Raw genomic sequence first — 17,863 nt, 5'->3', positions numbered from 1 at the left:
TTCCGCAACCAATGGGAGCGCCGAGGCTGCAGACAACCGCGGGCGCAGCGCGGCCCTTAACTCCTTGCGGCCCGGCGGCGAGCGGCGCCCGGCGCGGCGGCCGCTCCGCTCCGCGCCTCGCCGCGCCCCGCCGCCCGGGCGCTCCCTTCGGCGCGGAGGGGGAGCGTCCAAGGAGTCGCGTGTCCGAGCGCGCTGCAGAAGGGGGTTCCCTGCCCCCGTGCGAGTTGCAAACCAGGTCAGGCGGCGCAGGAGCAGGGCAGATACAGGGCAAGTATCAAAGCGGCTCTGAAATGGGGAACTCCAAGTGACAGCAGGGAGATTTTGTCTTGGCAAACAGGAAAGACTGACCTTGACAAAGGGGCGGAGGGAGAGTACCCGAACAGAATTGTCGGAAAGGATTCCTAACAGGCAGTCAAGATCTAAAGTGATTTACTTCCCTTCTTGTCCAGAAAGGAATCTGTATTGCCCTGGCATAAGGACTGGGCAGCCCGAAGAGTGCTGCTTCCGACACTCTTCAGAGCCGCCATAGCATCAGTAATACGCTGATGGTTCAAGACTCCGATTAAAAAAAAAAAAAAAAAAAAAAAAAAGACTACATAAAGATACCCTACATCTACCCTGAGAAGGATGGACATTGAATCAGTGGCTCTTGCTCATGAAAATCTTCAGGTCTTCACAATCTTGCAACAGGAAAACAAGTAGCACCTACCCTACATTGGACATTACTCAAATACCCAGCTGCCTACACACGATATTGTCGCATACTGTGACAGTATAAACCCTCCTACCCAGGGTGGCAGCTAGCAGACAGTCCCAGGGAAGGGACAGGAATGATGAGCTTCAGGTGCACTTGACTGATGGATTCCACTGCTCCCTAAAACTGCCACATAATGTCAAATCCCAAAGCCTGTCCCAGGCTTACAAAATATGTAATACTGACACAATGTGCATTCCAGAGGAGATGGCTCCTGCTCAGATTAAGTGTGCCCTGGTACCTGACGATTGGCAATATTGGAGGAGCACTGTAGCCATTTAGGTATCTTCTAAAAAGGTAGCTTGCCCATTAAAACACAAGGCTACTGAAATACAGTGATATGATGATTCTGAAAATCATGACCAGAATCATGAGGGAGCTTTCAAAGGGTGCATGCATGCCCTCCACAGCTGAGAAACTGCAATGGGGAGTTCTTAGATGGCTTAGAGGGAAATTTAGAAATAAGTTTCAGGTAAGGGCCCAGCAAAAATAGAAGAGCTTACAACATTCCACAGTGAAAGTAAAGTTCAAATCACCTATTTTGCAACCTAAAATAAATCATCTACCTAGACTCAGGAAGCTCACAGCATATAGGAAAACTCTGAGCAGCACAGGACCATTAGGTCAAGATCCTTGGCAGCAGGAAGTTATTTGAGTAGCTACTCAGTGGCTACGTTACCACATTTTAAGGAACTCCTGGCAGTGAAGAGAATATTGTTAAGTGGCAACCTGGCATCTGCATGAAAGTGCAGATAATAGACTAATACTTGTGTATCAATACTGAACTCTGCTGCCCGGGTTCTTAGTGTCTGTTAGGGCTCTAAGCTCAAGTTTGACTAAGCATGAATAGAAACTGCTTTCCGGCAGCAGTCATGCCATTAAGTATATAAATTCTCACCTTCTGAGTAAGTATCTAAATGGTCTGAAAACTGAGCAGACATTTGTTACAGATCCTGTCTTCCTTATTTTGGTGTGCCAAAAAAATAACAACTCCACTAATTTCAGAACTGCAGAGCTAGAAGAAAGAATGTGGAAGATTTGGATTCCTCTATGTGGCTGCATTCTGTATCAGTGGTTCTGGGTTCTGTCTTGTAAGGAGTACTTCTAGTTTAAAGTTACCATAACATAAAAAATTATGACTTTACAGAGTCCAGCTATCATTGCTTTGGCAAGGTAGTATCCTCACAGGAATTACTAACTCAGTGAGCCAGTCTGCTATGGGGTCCCCCAAAATCAGGGCTGGGACTAGCTTTATTCTCTGGATGGTTGATGAAAATGTTGAAGGCAATAAGTACTGAGTAACAGGGAAATGACAATTATGATTATGTTTTGGCTTCCACTTGATCTTGGAAAATGGGTTTTAACTTTACACTTCCGCATGCATAGCAACAGATTTAATCACCCTTCATGGACCTTGCAAACTATGGAAGAGGACTAAAAGTTATCTAAGGGAAGATGTGGATGAAGAGTTCTGTTTAATGCAATAACAAATAGAAGAATACAAGGCAGCATTGAGAAGCGTATAAAAAAATGAAAACTAGTGCAGTAGGCAAAGGAATCTAAGAGCATATTCAATTCAGCAGAAAGGGGTAGAGTTTTGTAGAAACCTAAAAGTGAACGATTAGCAGCTTTAACATTATCATCCTGAGTAGAAAAGTTATTGTATACATTTGCAGGATAGACACCATGGAATTAAGCATTCCATCCAAACAGGCAGCTTGTAGCAGTCAAGTCAGAAAGCATTTAAGAACATATATGTTAACACACAGATTTCTAACACAGGCAGAAAAACTGACAGAGTCTGAACACAGGGGTGAGGAAACAAAAATGAGTAAATATGCCACCAAAATGCAGAAAAGGCTTATGCTGAAGGTACCAGTTAAGGTAGAACTCAATTTTCCATACCCCCAAACCAACCAGATGTTAGATTTTTTAAGATAATACACACAACTTAACCTACAGGGGAACAAAGTATTCGTCAGGTGTCAGGTATTACTAATTCTGCAGAAAGATGCAGTTTGAAAATTGGTAAATTTTCTTCCCCAAAGCCTTAAAGGCTTTCACAGCACCTTCTAGTGATGAAAGATACTCTGGTCCCAGCCCTCTGCATAGGTCCTGAGGAAGGCTAGTTATAAACAGACACTCTTACAAACAGCTATACTAGCTGAAGATACTGTCAACAACCTTCCACTTTCATAACCCAATTCACAGAAGAGTTTTGGACAAGGTGAAGGAAATCATGCAAGTACTCCCCCAAACTGCTTCAGGAATAGTCAACCACTCAGTTTAAGAGCAGCCAATAAAAAATAATAATAATAAAAAACATTATCCAGCTGGTAGACAAGGTCAAACAACAGCGATTTCTTGCACAGGTATATTCTTTTGTTAATCTATTCAAATAGGAGAATAGCTTAACACTGCTGCCATGAGGTAAGTGACTAAAACGTGCCAAGCTAGGAGTGGCATAAAGATTGTAGCTGATTAAGATCATGCCTCATTACCCAAGCTTCTTTATTCTGTTTTAAAAAGGTAAAATACCAATTTAAAAAGTTAGAAAATGACACTATTTCCATAGCCTAGCTAGGTTAAATAGTTTTGTCAAGAGTAACTTAAGACTTAATCTTTTTTGTGTGTGTGTGTGTGTGTGTGTGTGTGTGTGTGTGTGTATACACACACACGTAAGATAGATATATATATATATATCTTAAAGGATATTATCCTCTCAATAACAACAGCAGACCATTTTTGTTATTTTACCTTCTCTAAACACCGTATCATTCTAGAAAAAAAATCTGTTAAGTGGCAAGATATCATAAATATATCCCCATTTTATAAGATGGCCTCATTTTAAAAGAAAATGGATGCTATAAAATTTTACATCAAGTCAGCATGTTACCAAGAAGCTTTTCTGTGTGTTCTGAATTTGATTAATACAAGCCAAGGTCACTTCCTGAAAGATGCCTACCACTGCAGCTGCAACCAGACTCCTCTGAGCTCAAAAGCTGGGGGATGGGAAGACGACACTAGGAATTTCTAACACCAAGTCTCCAAAAATATACTAATTACAGAACTTGTGTAATATTTAAAGTGTTTACTAGATCACCGCATAATAAGTAATCTATTAACTGAAATCTAAGTCTGTATAATCACATTTTCAAGCAAAAACGATTTACAGTGATGCACTGGCATGTCTAGAAAATGAAAATTCTGAGGGCCCTTTACTAAACTTCATGCAATTCTCTTGAAAATCTTTTTTTTTTTTTTTTTAAGTATGTATGTTTTATTATGCAGCTCATGAACCTAGTAAGAGACTGCCCTTGAATTAACAGTATGTCTCAATCCTACTGAGACTCTGAGGCTCCACCCAATCTTTGCTGTGTCTTATTCTGAAGCCACTTAGGAAAAACATTTGAGGAAAACATGCTAGCTTTTTTTTTTCCAGAAGTCCATCTACAGCATGTGTTTTTCCAGTTTCTGAAGGCTATACATGTTGTTTACAAAACCAGTTTTAAAACACAGGTGAATACAGCTAAGATATTTTAAAAAGTTATTTTAAGAACATGCCACATTCGCACAATGCATGAGGCGAAACAGATGTAGTTTCTTCCATTCCCCAACACAATTAAAGCTTACAGGTGATGAAAATAAGATATATACCAAACAACAGAGCATTTATTTTGCTTTCTGTATGTACAAAGGAAACTCTTCAACTTGCAATACCAAACGGGGGCGGGGGGGAGAGGGATTGCTGAGAAATGTTTTAAACCCCATGCCAACAGGCATTTTCCCAAGGGCATCTGTTTGTCTAGCAAAGCGACCCCAGTGTCTTTATTTATGAACACACACATGCACTTTAATATACATCATCCTTCAAACAGTCTTGATATACCTAACATGAGTGGCAACTAAAGTTTCATGCCAGCTTGAAATCAGGAGGACCTGCTGAAAGAGTTATTTTTTTATGAACTTGTTTATTAGAAAAAGAATATGCTTCGTTTAGGGTGGGCATCTTTGCCTGAAATAGAAAAATACACTAAAGCATATCATTACCTATGTGGGCACAGCTACATCTGTGGTTACGGATGCCTAACATTTTCCATCATGGAAGCCCATTCTCATTCCTTAACGATTGTCTCACACACCCCTCTCAGGATTACTTTTGGCGGAAAACTTGAACAAAATTGGTTCAGCCGCATTTAAAAACAGAGTGGAGAATTCTGTTGAACAAAGTATAACCTTTTATGCAATCTGAGAACTTAAAAGCTTTAGAAGAGAAAATGCTCAAATCCTAGAATAAGCCAAACTTTCTCCCGCTGCCCCAATGAAGAGATCTGCACAGATGCTAAGTGCCTTTAAAATCTTTTGCACATGCTCAGTTTTGCTTTAAACCACTTGCCAAAGCCCTCAAGTATTTTATCTAACTGAGTAAGCTTTGTCCCTGCGCAGCTCCTCTGTGCTGACAGGACAGAACATGTTTTATCACAGCATTATAAAGACCAAGTGCAGCCTGTCTATAACCTGCCAGCTCTGAAGCAGTTAAAGTGCCTGGCAGCACAGCAGCTAGTAAACAGGGACATTTTTCTAGGTTACACAGCCCCACCCACCCACAGCATCCACAAAACAGGAGGCTGCAGCAGGATCAAGAGATTAGCAGAGGTCGCCCCCACCGCCACCCCCCCAGTCCGAGACTGCAGTACGAACAGCAGCCTGGGGGGCAGCTCTGCTGCTCCTCTAGGGGCTAGGACCCCGGAGAGGGAGAGGGCTGGCCGGGCCCCGCAGCCGCAGGGGCATCAGCAATCTGCGCTCTGGAGCCTGGACGATGACCTTGCTGGCAAACAGAGCACAAATCCCGTTACAGCAAATTGTACGTTTTTCCACGTGCTTTTAAAAACCCTACAAAGCTGCATTTCCAAATATTAAGGGTGGGAGGTCATTCAAAAAACTTAAAATAGAATTGACAATCCTAACTAATGCTTCTTCCTTTAGTCCCCATGCACATGCAGTGCAGCACGCGCTGCTGTGTCACTGCCTAGTAGGTGCTGCGAGGGGCTGCCACCCATCAGTGGCGGAAAAGCCCACCACAGATTGAGCTGCGACTGTTGTGTCAGCTCCAAGGTGCAATACTATCTCAGCAAAGTAACCTTGCTTTCTTTCCTACACAGCCATAGGCATTTGTCTAATAACAGACCCTAACTTCACCTTTGCCCAGCCTGGGTACATGGGGGGCAGTGCAGTGACACTCAACAACACTAAATAAGAAGTAAACAAGACTGATTAAAAAAAAAAAAAAAGAAAAAAAACCCAGCCCTAATTATGACAGCTCCCAACTTCTGATAAAGGATATTCATTCGGAGCACATTTTTAAACTGGCATTTAAATCATGGATTTAATGGTTGGAAATATTTACACCAACCAATAAGGGTTGGAGGGGCACACAAGCTGGAAGGAAATATAATCTATAAATCATGTTGACTTCCCTTAGGCACATTTTGCTAGTCAGCAGATGCAATACATAGACACTTATTCACATGTTTGCACAAGATCTAAATTACACAATTAATGTCAGTAAATAACACTATTCAACACTGTAAAGCATCTCATTTTAGTCAAAATTTTGGATACATTACTATTTTAAAATGTGAAATTCTCAGTTTGCTTAAAGAAAATACTGAACTGTTGTTAGCAAATCCACAGCTGAAAAGGAAAAAAAAACCTAGATTCATATTTTGAAAAAGTCTTCGGTGCTGTGGAGAAAAGGCAGGGTCCCCCCTGCAGCTATCTAGTAGAAGTTTTCCTATTACATATGCAGAGTCAGACAAATTGACCTCAATGGTTGTTAGATGCCTGATGCATTAGAGTGCTTTCAAGAATCCTCCGTGGTATTTCTCTTCGTCAGGTTACTAAAATAGCTTAAAAGAAATATTCCCCTTGCTTTTGAAATTAGATCTTGCTATCCTCCAACCTAACAATAAAAGGCATGTTAACAAAGTTATCTCACTTTTTGGCCCATAACTAAACTCTGAAACTTGAAGAGTGAGCACAAGATCACAGAATAAAAGCAAAGGAAGTTACTGAAGAAACGAAACGAAAATAGTTAAGTTTCCCATGCACGCTATCAGTGCTCACATATTTGTTCCATTGTAAAGAATGGAAAGTAGAGCTACTTAATGCAAAACACGCTATTTCTAAAACAAGATTTGACCTTGAAATATGGAAATGTTCCTAGCTCAATGCTGTAATCAAAATATCCCTGTGATTAAATTTCAGTGTACACGGGTACAGTACACTTATGGTAGAGGCCTTTGTTTAGTCGAACACTAACACTTAATATTCCAAATTTGAATTTCATCAGCTGAAAAACAAACAACCCTTTCTCTCTTCCTCTTCTTGTTTTCATATGTTTTACTATATCACATTTTTAGAATTACTACAGTTTACCAGCCTACTTTCAATTAGACTGCAAAATAATGTCAAAACAGGATCATTCTCAAATGAGAATAATTATTCATCCCTCCACACTACACTCAGGTTATCTTGTTATATTTCAAATATTCCCATCCTTCATTTACCCAGTTATTACACAGAGCATCCGCTAAAAGTTACTGAGCAAAACTCAAAGCTGTAACGTTGTTTTGAACGCCATTGTTGCAGTGAAATCTTAGATTTCAGGGATCAATTCTTTGAAAACTAAGCTGAAATAGGAAAAAGAAAAGAAACAAAGGGTGGTGTCTTTGTACAATGCTATACAAACTGTGGAAAACTGCATAGAAAGGGGGTATGTTATAGGGCAGGGAGCCACAGCCTCTCCGCAGAGGCCTACAACAAAAGGGCAAGAGGCAGCGTTCGCAACCAGCAACAAGAGGAATTTAAATTTTCAAAGAGTGGCTGAGCACTGGAACTGGTTCCAGATAGTCTGTGCAATCTCCATCCTAAGAGGCTTTCAAACCTGACAGAACAAAGCTTTAAGCAACCTGCTCTGATTTTGTTAGCAGGGTTTGGACTGATGCTAGGATCATTTCCTGTGATTTTGAGAGCAACATTAGAATAAGCGCAGTGCCGAAGAATTATGTACTGTAGCCTAATGATAAATTGCCACCATTAGTCAATGAGTTTAAGATAATAGCGTACCTTGTAAATAACACTACTCCATCTTACTTTTAAGATTACATCACATTGTTTTTGTTAACAATTTAAACAGGGTATGTTTTATTAATCTGGACTTTTTCTTCTTTACATTTTGCATACATCCATTAATACTCCATACTCCCATCTTTACTGGACATAAAGTATATATTCTTTACCTCAATACAAATGCTTACCAGCAAGAACTTATTTAAGAGAAAAAGCAGCATGTTATTGAATGAAGCTCACATGTTGGTAGTTTTGTCCAAGCTTTTCTACTGTTTACCACAAACTTCCATTGCATAAAAAAATTATGCTTCTAGTTTTCATAATGTTCCATTAAAGAAAAAACTTCATTTTCATTAAAAAAAAAAAAAAAAAAACTTCACAAGTCTGACACTAAGCTCCCTAAGATTCCTACAGCAGGCATATTTATAATAGCTACTTACCCATTAAAAAAAGCTTTGCTCATGAACGTTTTTATACAAAGAGCACTTCTGAAACACTGTTTATCTGAAGAATTCTCCAAAATGAAGATACCATTATTAGCATAGAAATTCCAAATAATTTTAGGAAGATGTGCAGCCGTACTGGAAGTTAGCACAAGAGGCCACTGACTGCCAAAAACGGAAGAATGGATCACATCCTTCCCCTTCAAAGTGCCAAACACATTTGTAATGTTTTGTTCCAGATCCAGTTGCTTCCTTGTTTGTAGATAAATGGCTAAATAGTTGTGTAGTTTCACAACATTAGGAAGCAATTTTATGTATTTTTATAAACTGCACTGAAGGAAATGCCAGGATGGAGCTCTTGATTTTTTATTTTATTTTTTTTTAATTCACTGTCTCTTTAGTTTCCATACAAATAGACCAACTGAGTTGTATCTTACATTCAACAATATCCTGAGCTGGGGAACCACTGTTTCAACAGTTGTCTGCTAAAAAGACACCCAATATGCATCCACTGTAATTTAAACAAATCGTGTTCTCTTTTGACGGGCTTTCAGGTAATTTTGCAGTTTAATTCAAAGTCTAACTTGATGCTGAGCTTTAAAGCCAGTATCCAGCCATACCTCTGTTCCCAAGAGGTGTATATTAGCAGCTAGTAAGCATATCAAACATGGTAACTAATCAATTAGCAGTCATCTTGCACTTATGCCATATAACAGGAATATACCACCTATACAATGCAGTTGATTCCATGTGTTTTCTTGTCAGTAAAGATCATAATATATGCCCAGATAAGTAATCATGTATTATAGTACATCATTCCTACACGAAATTCTTCAAAACTAAGAGAAATGATGTTTAGGTGCACTGCTGTCAGACTCTTATATTCTTGGGCTCTGTCAAAACTAAATGTAGTAGAAAAGTTGCTAATACTGTCTCTAGGTACAAGATAGCTTTAATATCTTCTTTCTGTAGTTCACCGTATGGTCTTTTAGTGTACCAAATAGTATGTCAAATATGCAGAAGGCTACAAAACCTTAGCTATACTCGGGTTCCCACTAGGGAGAAGCTTACTCTTTTAAACTTTCACACAAACTACACCTGTGAAAAACAGCACACATAAAATAACTGGATACACACAGCATTCCATGGGGAAATACAAGAAAAGCAGAGAGCATATAGAACTTAAGTCTGATATAATCAATTTTGTTTTTCAGACTATACGAACTATAATTTAGTTTTTTCATTGCAAGTAGATCTACGACTAGCATGCTTAGTCATGTGCCTCTATCCAGTCAAGAGCAAAAGTTATTTATTATTTCTCTCCATGACATATTATTTACCTCAGTGTGGCATCTGTCTGCAAATCACTGCTTAGAAACATTTAACATTTAAACTAGCAGACCTACGTGAAACAAAATACTTAATCCTTTCTGCGCTTAGGAGAGATCATTCTTCAAAGCTTTGCATTATTTCCCTTTGCTTTAACCTTCCCTTTTTCTGAGCAAGCCAGCCCCACTTTAATTTTACCTTGCTAAACTGCAGAGCAAAGAGGCTGATCTTACTATCAGAGACTACACTGAAGAGGATGTGCTTTCTTTTCTGAGGCCATAATCCTGCTGAAAAGGAGGTCCAGACAAGCGACTGGTTTCACACTCCAGCAATAAGTGTATAGCTTGACATGTTAATCTATCTGAATACTGAAGGCTAATTTATATTTTCGTTTCTCCCCCCCCCCCCCCCGCCGAGTTATGGCAAAAATCAGTACTAAACACTGATTATTAGCATCATATTCATTCTGGGCCCTAAACAGCTTTAATTAAGAAATTCTGTTACAGTACTACTGTTTCAAAAAGATAGTTCCAAGCAAAGCATTTACATCATTAGTTACTTCAGGAATAGGAAAACAAGGATTAAGAACTAGAGGCAAATATATACATAGAAAAATGCTATCATTCCATTCCACAACTTTTAAAAGTAACATCCTTTAAAGGTCCAAGTATCTCCAAAATCCTATTAGCATTAGATATTATCATACATACTGAAGTCAGGTCATATCACAGATTTCCTCAAATTTAGAGAGGTAGAATTGAGCAGACTATATATAATAATAATACACAATATAAGAAAATTAAAATTTCTTAGTAAAATAAAAGATAACTATTTCTTCCCTTCACCCAACCCCTGCTGGGAAGAAAAAAAAAAAAAAAAAAAAAAGTTTTCTCTGGATCCTATCTTATAAATCAAAGTAGTCCTGGACAATTAAGTCAAACAAGACTTACCTAGCCCAGTATTCTCTCTCCAACGAAAGCCAGTGGGATTGCCTAGGAAGAACAAGGTACGTGCATGGTTCTCTTGCAGCATACTCTTAAACTTCACAGGCTACAACTCAGTCGTTTCCTAGTTCAGAAGGACAGTGTGTCCTAGTAGCTGGATTTCTCTTGTATAGAACTATAAAAATACTTTTAGAGTGCATGAAAATTAGTAGCATCTACAATATCCTATGGCAGTAAGGTTTGTAGTTGAGCTCTACACCCTGAAAAAGTACTAGTTTATTTTTAACTTTGCCATCTGATAAAGAACAGGAGGGAAATAAAGTGACTGAAGAGTAAAACGCTTTCTTCCTGTTGATTTTCCGTGACACTCATAGATCTGTCCAGTCCTCTGAAGCCAAAAAAGATGGCAGATGTGCATTGGTTTATTTTCTCCTCTCATACAGAAATTGTTTCACAACTTTGATCTTTGTTACCTTTCTCTGCACCTTTAAGTCCACTATACTCTTTTTTGATATGGCATAGACCAGAATTACTCATTATATAAGAGGAAGGCATAACATGAATGCATAATGATACGACATTTTCAATTTTGTACTGTTTCCTTGCGAATAATCCACGACATTTAACGCTACTAAACCCTGGTTTGTCGTTTTCACAAAATAATCTATAATTAAGATTTATTTTTATTCAGTGGAAAAAAAATGGACAGGAATCTATTGTTTTCTCCAACACATACATCACTAAGCATAAAGATCACAGACCAGAGCATACCACCACTGCAACAGTTAATGATTCTCCTCATGATTCAAGGTTACAATATGTCTCAAGTTAAGTTTGAGGCTACACCTGCAAGCTGTAGAGATTAAGCTATTACACAGAGAGCTCTTGAGGAAATAAGAAAGGAAGATGGGCTGAAGGCAGCAAAGATTTTGTAAATAAAATTGTTGTAAACTTTCGATGCTATCAGAGTGCTAACACCAACTTTCTCAGCCTGTCTTCTCAAGGCTCCTTGCCTTTTACTCTAGATCTAGCTAGCTAAGTTTAGACATGCAGGCAAGCCATGAGCTGGATCTAGATGCATCTTGAGCTACATGCACAGGTGGCTTTAGAGCCAACTTCCAGAGCCAGCCACCAAACTACTCCTCAAGTTGTTTCTAAAGCCACCTTTACAGCTGGATCCAGAGCCTGTGGTAGGTCAGGCAATAAAGCCACCCTTAGAGCCACTTCAAGAAGGGAGTATGAAGTAATTCTGCAGAGTCACAGAACAGAAGCCCAGAGCACCTTCCAGAGCCACCCCTCAAGTCAGAGCTAGCATTGCCTCTTTAGACACAGTTTGGTTGCTGATTGACTAGCATCTGACCAATCCTGCCCCAACACAGAAGCAGATTAGATCTGGAAAAAAAAAAAAAAAAAAAAAAAAAAAAAAAAAAAAAAAGGAAAAAAGCATAGAATCTCAATTTGCTCAGTGCAGCTGTGATCATGCTGCCACCCTGATGCCCTGTACTTCTCTGAAAATGAGATGAGGTCAAAGCAGTGAGACATTTGTATTTGGAATAACCATGAAAACTGACTCTTTACTTCCTAATACTACTGCAAAGAAAACAATGCCACACTAAAAGTCTTTAAAAACATAGAGGGTTTTGTTACCTTCAGCCTTAGAGGAGAGGTCCTTTACTATGTTATTTTGTCACACTCTAACAGGACTGCTAATAGCACTCAACATACAGCTTCTTCTGTGCCATCAACTACTACTAGACACCATCAAAACCCCATTAACTAGTAAATGTCTCCCTGAAAGACTTATATCAGAGCTCAATGAACAGCAACTTGAAAGCATCATATCTCCAGACTTACTTGAGAGTAAGCCCTGTTGCTCTCATCTACCGTGCAACAGTAAGGGGGGGAGATTAGGGGAAAGCTGGATGAGTAGGTAATTCCATTACACAGGTGGTACCTCTTACCCAGTTTACCATATGTGTCAAAGCTCAAAAATCAAAACCACTGTTCACATTAGCAGCAGAGGGCATAGATGGCATATTGGTCTAACAGGGGAACCCCACATAGAGGAAGAGGGGAGAAAAGGTTAGTCAAGAGCGACAGCTGGAGAGATTGTCATGACAAAAGGTTGGGAGGGTTCTTTGCTCTTAAAAGGGTCAGAAACAAAAATCTTGCATAAAACCAAAAGGTGTCAGGGCCACTGCTTTAAGAGATACTGCAAATTTCTGAGGCAAAAAAAAGAATTGCAGGTACAGAGACCATTCTACCCATTCAGGTCACACACCTGCCCCAAATGAGAGCAGCACACAAACCCAGCCCTAAAGATACTGTTGTGGTAAACTCTACTAAATCAAAAGCTAAGGATACAGATACTCACCCAGAAGAAGAGAGATCAGAGGTAAGCAAGCCACTACTAACTCATAGCTCTGAAAAAAGCAGCATTACACTAGCGATTATTTTCCTTAAGCTTCATACAACAAACTTCATGGAAGTGTTTTAGTCAAAGTCAGTGTACTGTTTCTATTCAGTAACTAGTAAGCCTGGCAGTTAAATCAATAAATAAATTTACATTAATATATGTTAAACAGTATAGAGAAGGATCCTTGTAAAGATCAAGCTCAAAAGAACACTGGAAACATCTTTAAGACTGCAGTAAAAAAAAAAAAAAAAAAAAAAAAACTCCATATAGTAAAAATACCTAATTTGCCATACTGACTTTATCCAAAGCCCAGGTAAACAAACCAAGTTTATTACACATGTCAAGCACAAACACACTTCAGTTGTATCTTGCATCTTCCACAATATGCTTACTTCTGCCTTCAGAAGTAACAGTAAGAATTAAAAACCTCATCTCCAAGCTCGAACACTGCATCAAATTTGTAAAGTATTTAGATAAGATATCCAAAATGTAAGCAATGCAACCACAGCAGCTTAACTTTGTAACACAGTTCATTCCAGTATTTTGAATCAGTGAGAAACAAACTAAACAATACACAATTTGCAATACAATCCTTTTAAAAGCTGGAAAAGATATTAAGGTTCATGTTAAGTTCACATGGTCTATTTTTAACTTCAGTCAAGTCCCTTCTCATTAGCAGTAACTTAATATTTGAGAAGTGATTAGGACCAGCTAACAAGTTGGTTTGAGGCAGAAACTTTTTTTTGTATGTATTTACAAAAGGAATATTTAGCCAAACAAATAATTAATTTACTTAGACCAAACCAAATTACACAATCTCCCATTGCCACAGTATACCAAATCAGGGCTTATGTATTGCTTTAGAAATTGCTTTCTATGACCTTGTGTAGGAAGACTTTCTTACAGGTTATCTAAAATGGATCCTGAATCACTGCTAGCAGCATGTCTGGAACAATCTCTTGGAGCCTGATCTGGCACCAATTCTGGAGCCACACCCCAAAACCATGACTCAAACCTTTCCTAGAGCTGATGCTGCTTCCAGGAACCCGTTTTTAATCGATATTTCTGTGGTATGTCTTGAGGTCAATTCTAGATTAATTTCTCAAGCCAAAACTAGAACTATATCTAGAACCAAATGTTGACTCTAGCTAAAGGAGGTAATGAAAATTTGGAACAAGCTCATTCCAGATCTTGACCACCTCCAGGACTGCCACTATTTCCAGTTCTGTCTTTGCTTTGCTTTAGCCAGTTCCTTAACCTCACACTTTTTTCTAGTATGGTACTATTGACATCATGCCTGACTGAAGTCTACAAGGTAAGAACTTTCTCCTTTCTCCTAGGGTCAGTGTTAGCACTAGCAGAGACCATGCCAGGTGAATATCCTTATGCCAGATATTGAAAGCTTTCAGGTGACTGCTAGCAAAACAGTCAACTGATCTTCTCCAAGTTATTTTATTAGCACATTTTCTCTGAGAAGGTTAAACTAACTTCTGCCAGCTCTGAGATAGGCAGTTTCTAATCTATAGCAGTAAGTTGCAACTAATACAAAACTTAATGTTTTTAACATGACAGTAATATCTTCGTAGATAGAGTAGTAGAATAATGCTGCAGGAAACTTTTTCCTGAAAATAGTTTAGTCACATCTGGGTACATGGCAGCAAAAACAAGGTATGTAAGTTATCCCAACAGGAAAAAAAGAAAGACATCTTAATTCTAGAAGCTACATTTTCTTCTTGTCCAAAATTATTTAATCACTTCTTTTTTTTGACTCTTGTTCTGTGCTTTATCCTCCTCCTATGTTCTAAGACTGCAAGTAACTGCATAGAGCAAGTAACTGCATAGAGCAAAGCATATTCAAGAAAAGTAGTAGATCCCATTCTAGCAGATATCATGAAGAAATTCTTGCGGTTAGAACAAGGAAAGAATTGGTAAGATAGCCGATGAGAGAAATTGATTTAGGTGTGTGGGAAGAGCTTTAAAACTTACAGCCTTTTTTCAGAAAAACAGTACCAGTGGTACTTTTTTTTCCTCCTAAACTTGGAATATTTGCTGTTTTGGCCAAGTATAACTGATGAAATCTCTCATGAAAGGTATTAAAAGTTTTGACTGCAAAGCCACTTCATCTGTTCTGCAAAACAAATTTAGAACACAGTTTTACATAACAAATCTTAATAAAAGTTCCTCCATTATAAAGTTTCATCTAAAAACCAGGTAAAAAAAATGATGATGGCTAGTCTTATATTAAGACCTTAAGCAGTTACTTAACTGTGCTCTGTCTGCAGTTACTTAACTGTGCTGTCTCCTCCCTTCTATGTTCTCAAATGCAATACTGAAACGTAACGGACTTCCTATGCAAGTATACAGAGAAAACTCAGAGTCGTTGCTGCAATCCTTGGTTTCAGAGTGGGGCCTTTAATTTTGGTTGAAAATTCTAAAAATGCCACCTTAATACCCTAGGCAAGTCAGAACAAGCTTCTTTTACACTGTGAGATTGTTGTGGCATTCGGTTGCCCCTCCCCCCCCCCCAACTAATTGCCCTCGTCCCAAATGATTTGGCTAAACTCTAGGGCTGTTGATTACTTATTTTATTCCACTGTCGATCCTATGGAGCCAGCATAGCTATAAAAGAGAAACATTCCATTTCATGCACAATAACAAACTCGCAGCGACGTTTTTGTTGGGTTTTGTTGTTGTTGTTTTTACAGTAACAAGTACATTAAAATCTCCCCCCACTCCCATCCCAAAATGGGCATGCAATGTTAATGAATCTCCTTGCTAACTTTACTTGGAGAGGGGAAAAAAGCCTGAAAGATTCACTTTTTTTTTTTCTTTAATTATTCCGGAGGAGGGGGGGAGTTTAGCTTGGACTGGAATTACTAAATAGCAAGGCTCCATAATAGAAGAAACTTTCAAGGGGGTATGATTACAGGAAAGTATCCAACCTTTTGTTTAAAGTTTTACATTAGAAAGTTGAAACAGCTTTGCTACTGCAAAGAAAAAAAAGAAAATCCAACCTTCTCAGGTGGCTGAGGGAATTCGCAGAGCTGAACTTTTCAGCCTATTCTGCCCAATGTCAGTGTGTATACTTGGAATAAAAGATTCCAATGTTGGGCATCTTAGCTCACATGCCTTTGTCAAGAGAGATCAGCCAGTTGTGTCTCCGAGAAATATGTAACAGCTGCAGATGATCTTCCTTCCAGAAACTCTTGGAGAATTCTTAAAAAGCAATAATATAGGAAACGAAGGTGGAAGGCTGACCCACAAGTCTAACCTAGTGACTCTGAAACCCTCTTGAGTGCACATAAAAAAGTTTCATTTTTTCCTCTTAAGCAGATACTGAAGATACCTGCTCTACAATTGTTTCTTATAACTAAATCTCTATAAATATGCCTAAAATAGTTTTGAAGTTGCTTTCTATCAGCAGTGTAGCCAACATGTGGAATTCAGCAAGAGTTCAGTTTAACAGCTGAATAAACTTATCCCTGAGCTCAACAGAGGCTAACAAACTAAAGCTACAGGGTAAATATCCTATGGTGGCATAGCCATAGGGTTGCATTGACAGCTTTACGTGAGAAGACTGTGCCTTCCATGGTTCTCAAACTAGAAGCATGTTCCAAGTAGTTAGTGATGTAGGTGCCAGTCCTGTGGCTCACAGAAGTATTTGTCAGCAAATACTTCCTTTTGTGCAATTTCTAAGTTGTCTGTGAAAAACTGCTTGCATTGCAGACCAGCAGGTGAAAGGTACTCTTCTCTTGCTACAGCCTCACGCTATAGCAATAGATACACTAGCATTTTCGTTCTGTAATATACGCTAATGTTTAATAGACAGCTTGCTTCGGAGAAAGAAGTCAAGACATCTGCATGAACACTTCTTGAAGGCCAACTTTGAAGTAGAGATAATGGACAACCCACTTAGAAGAATGGTCGGAATGCACAAATTTCCCACTAGAGTCTAGGCATGTTTTATTGAGGATTGAGAGAAACCATTTGGACTATTAGCTTTATATCCTTAGTTTTTTAAATGTTTTCATCCCCCCCCCCCCTTAGATACATGTATAATCTTACTAATCTGGCAATAAAAGTACCAACTCACCTGCTCTTTCTGTGTAGTTCAAGTAGTACTCTATGGATGGTTACTTGAGTTCTGTGGATGACAACTGTTAAACCTACTTGCATAAAAATTCCAAAGCAGTAATTCAAATTACTACTGGAAGGCTGGAGCATCTGTCCTATGAGGAACGGCTGCTAGAGCTGGGCCTGTTTAGCCTGGAGAAGAGAAGACTGAGGGGGGATCTTATCAATGTGTAGAAGTATCTGAAGGGAGGATGTCAGGGGGACAGGGACAAACTCTTTCCAGTTGTCCCATGTGACAGAACAAGAGGCAGTGGGCAGAAATTGAGCCACAGGAAGTTCCGCCTGAACATAAGGGGGAATTTCTTCACTGTCAGAGTGACGGAGCACTGGAGCAGGTTGCCCAGAGAGGTTGTGGAGTCACCTTCTCTGGAGATCTTCAAGGCCTGCCTGGATGCAACCCTGTCTAACATGCTGTAGGTGACCCTGCTGAGCATGGAGGCTGGACTAGATAATCTCCAGAGGTCCTTTCCAACCTTACTGATTCTATGAAATTCTGAAAGATTTTGAATGAGACTTAACGATTGGTTATGTTTATTAACAACAGACAGTTCTAGATCTAGTTCTAGTGAATGGCACTAGATCCAATTCGGATCCAGTTCTAGAGCAGGCTCTAGAAAGTGATTCCTGGTCTACAACTCCAGTAATGTTTACAGACACAATTCCAGGAGCACCTCTAAAAAGATATTCCTTAGTAGAAGTACATTATGCTCTT

General features: G+C 39.2%; 1 protein-coding gene across 4 annotated transcripts in view; it reads right to left on the bottom strand.

Annotated features, from left to right (window-relative positions):
- Window positions 1–17,863, bottom strand: part of NCOA3 (nuclear receptor coactivator 3) — a 92,131-nt gene that overhangs the window by 56,793 nt on the left and 17,475 nt on the right. For 2 of the 4 annotated variants that reach the window (XM_062588883.1, XM_062588886.1), the window contains exon 1: window positions 10,608–10,721. The exons of the other annotated variants lie outside the window; for them this stretch is intronic. The gene's annotated coding sequence lies outside the window, so the exon portion shown is untranslated. Of the gene's footprint in view, window positions 1–10,607; window positions 10,722–17,863 lie in introns of those variants that run through there. 4 annotated transcript variants of the gene reach the window in all.

The sequence above is a fragment of the Rhea pennata genome, chromosome 16, assembly GCF_028389875.1.
Source record: "Rhea pennata isolate bPtePen1 chromosome 16, bPtePen1.pri, whole genome shotgun sequence".
Taxonomy (NCBI): domain Eukaryota; kingdom Metazoa; phylum Chordata; class Aves; order Rheiformes; family Rheidae; genus Rhea; species Rhea pennata.
Note: the sequence above shows the minus strand (reverse complement) of the source record. Positions and strands in the feature narration are given on the sequence as shown.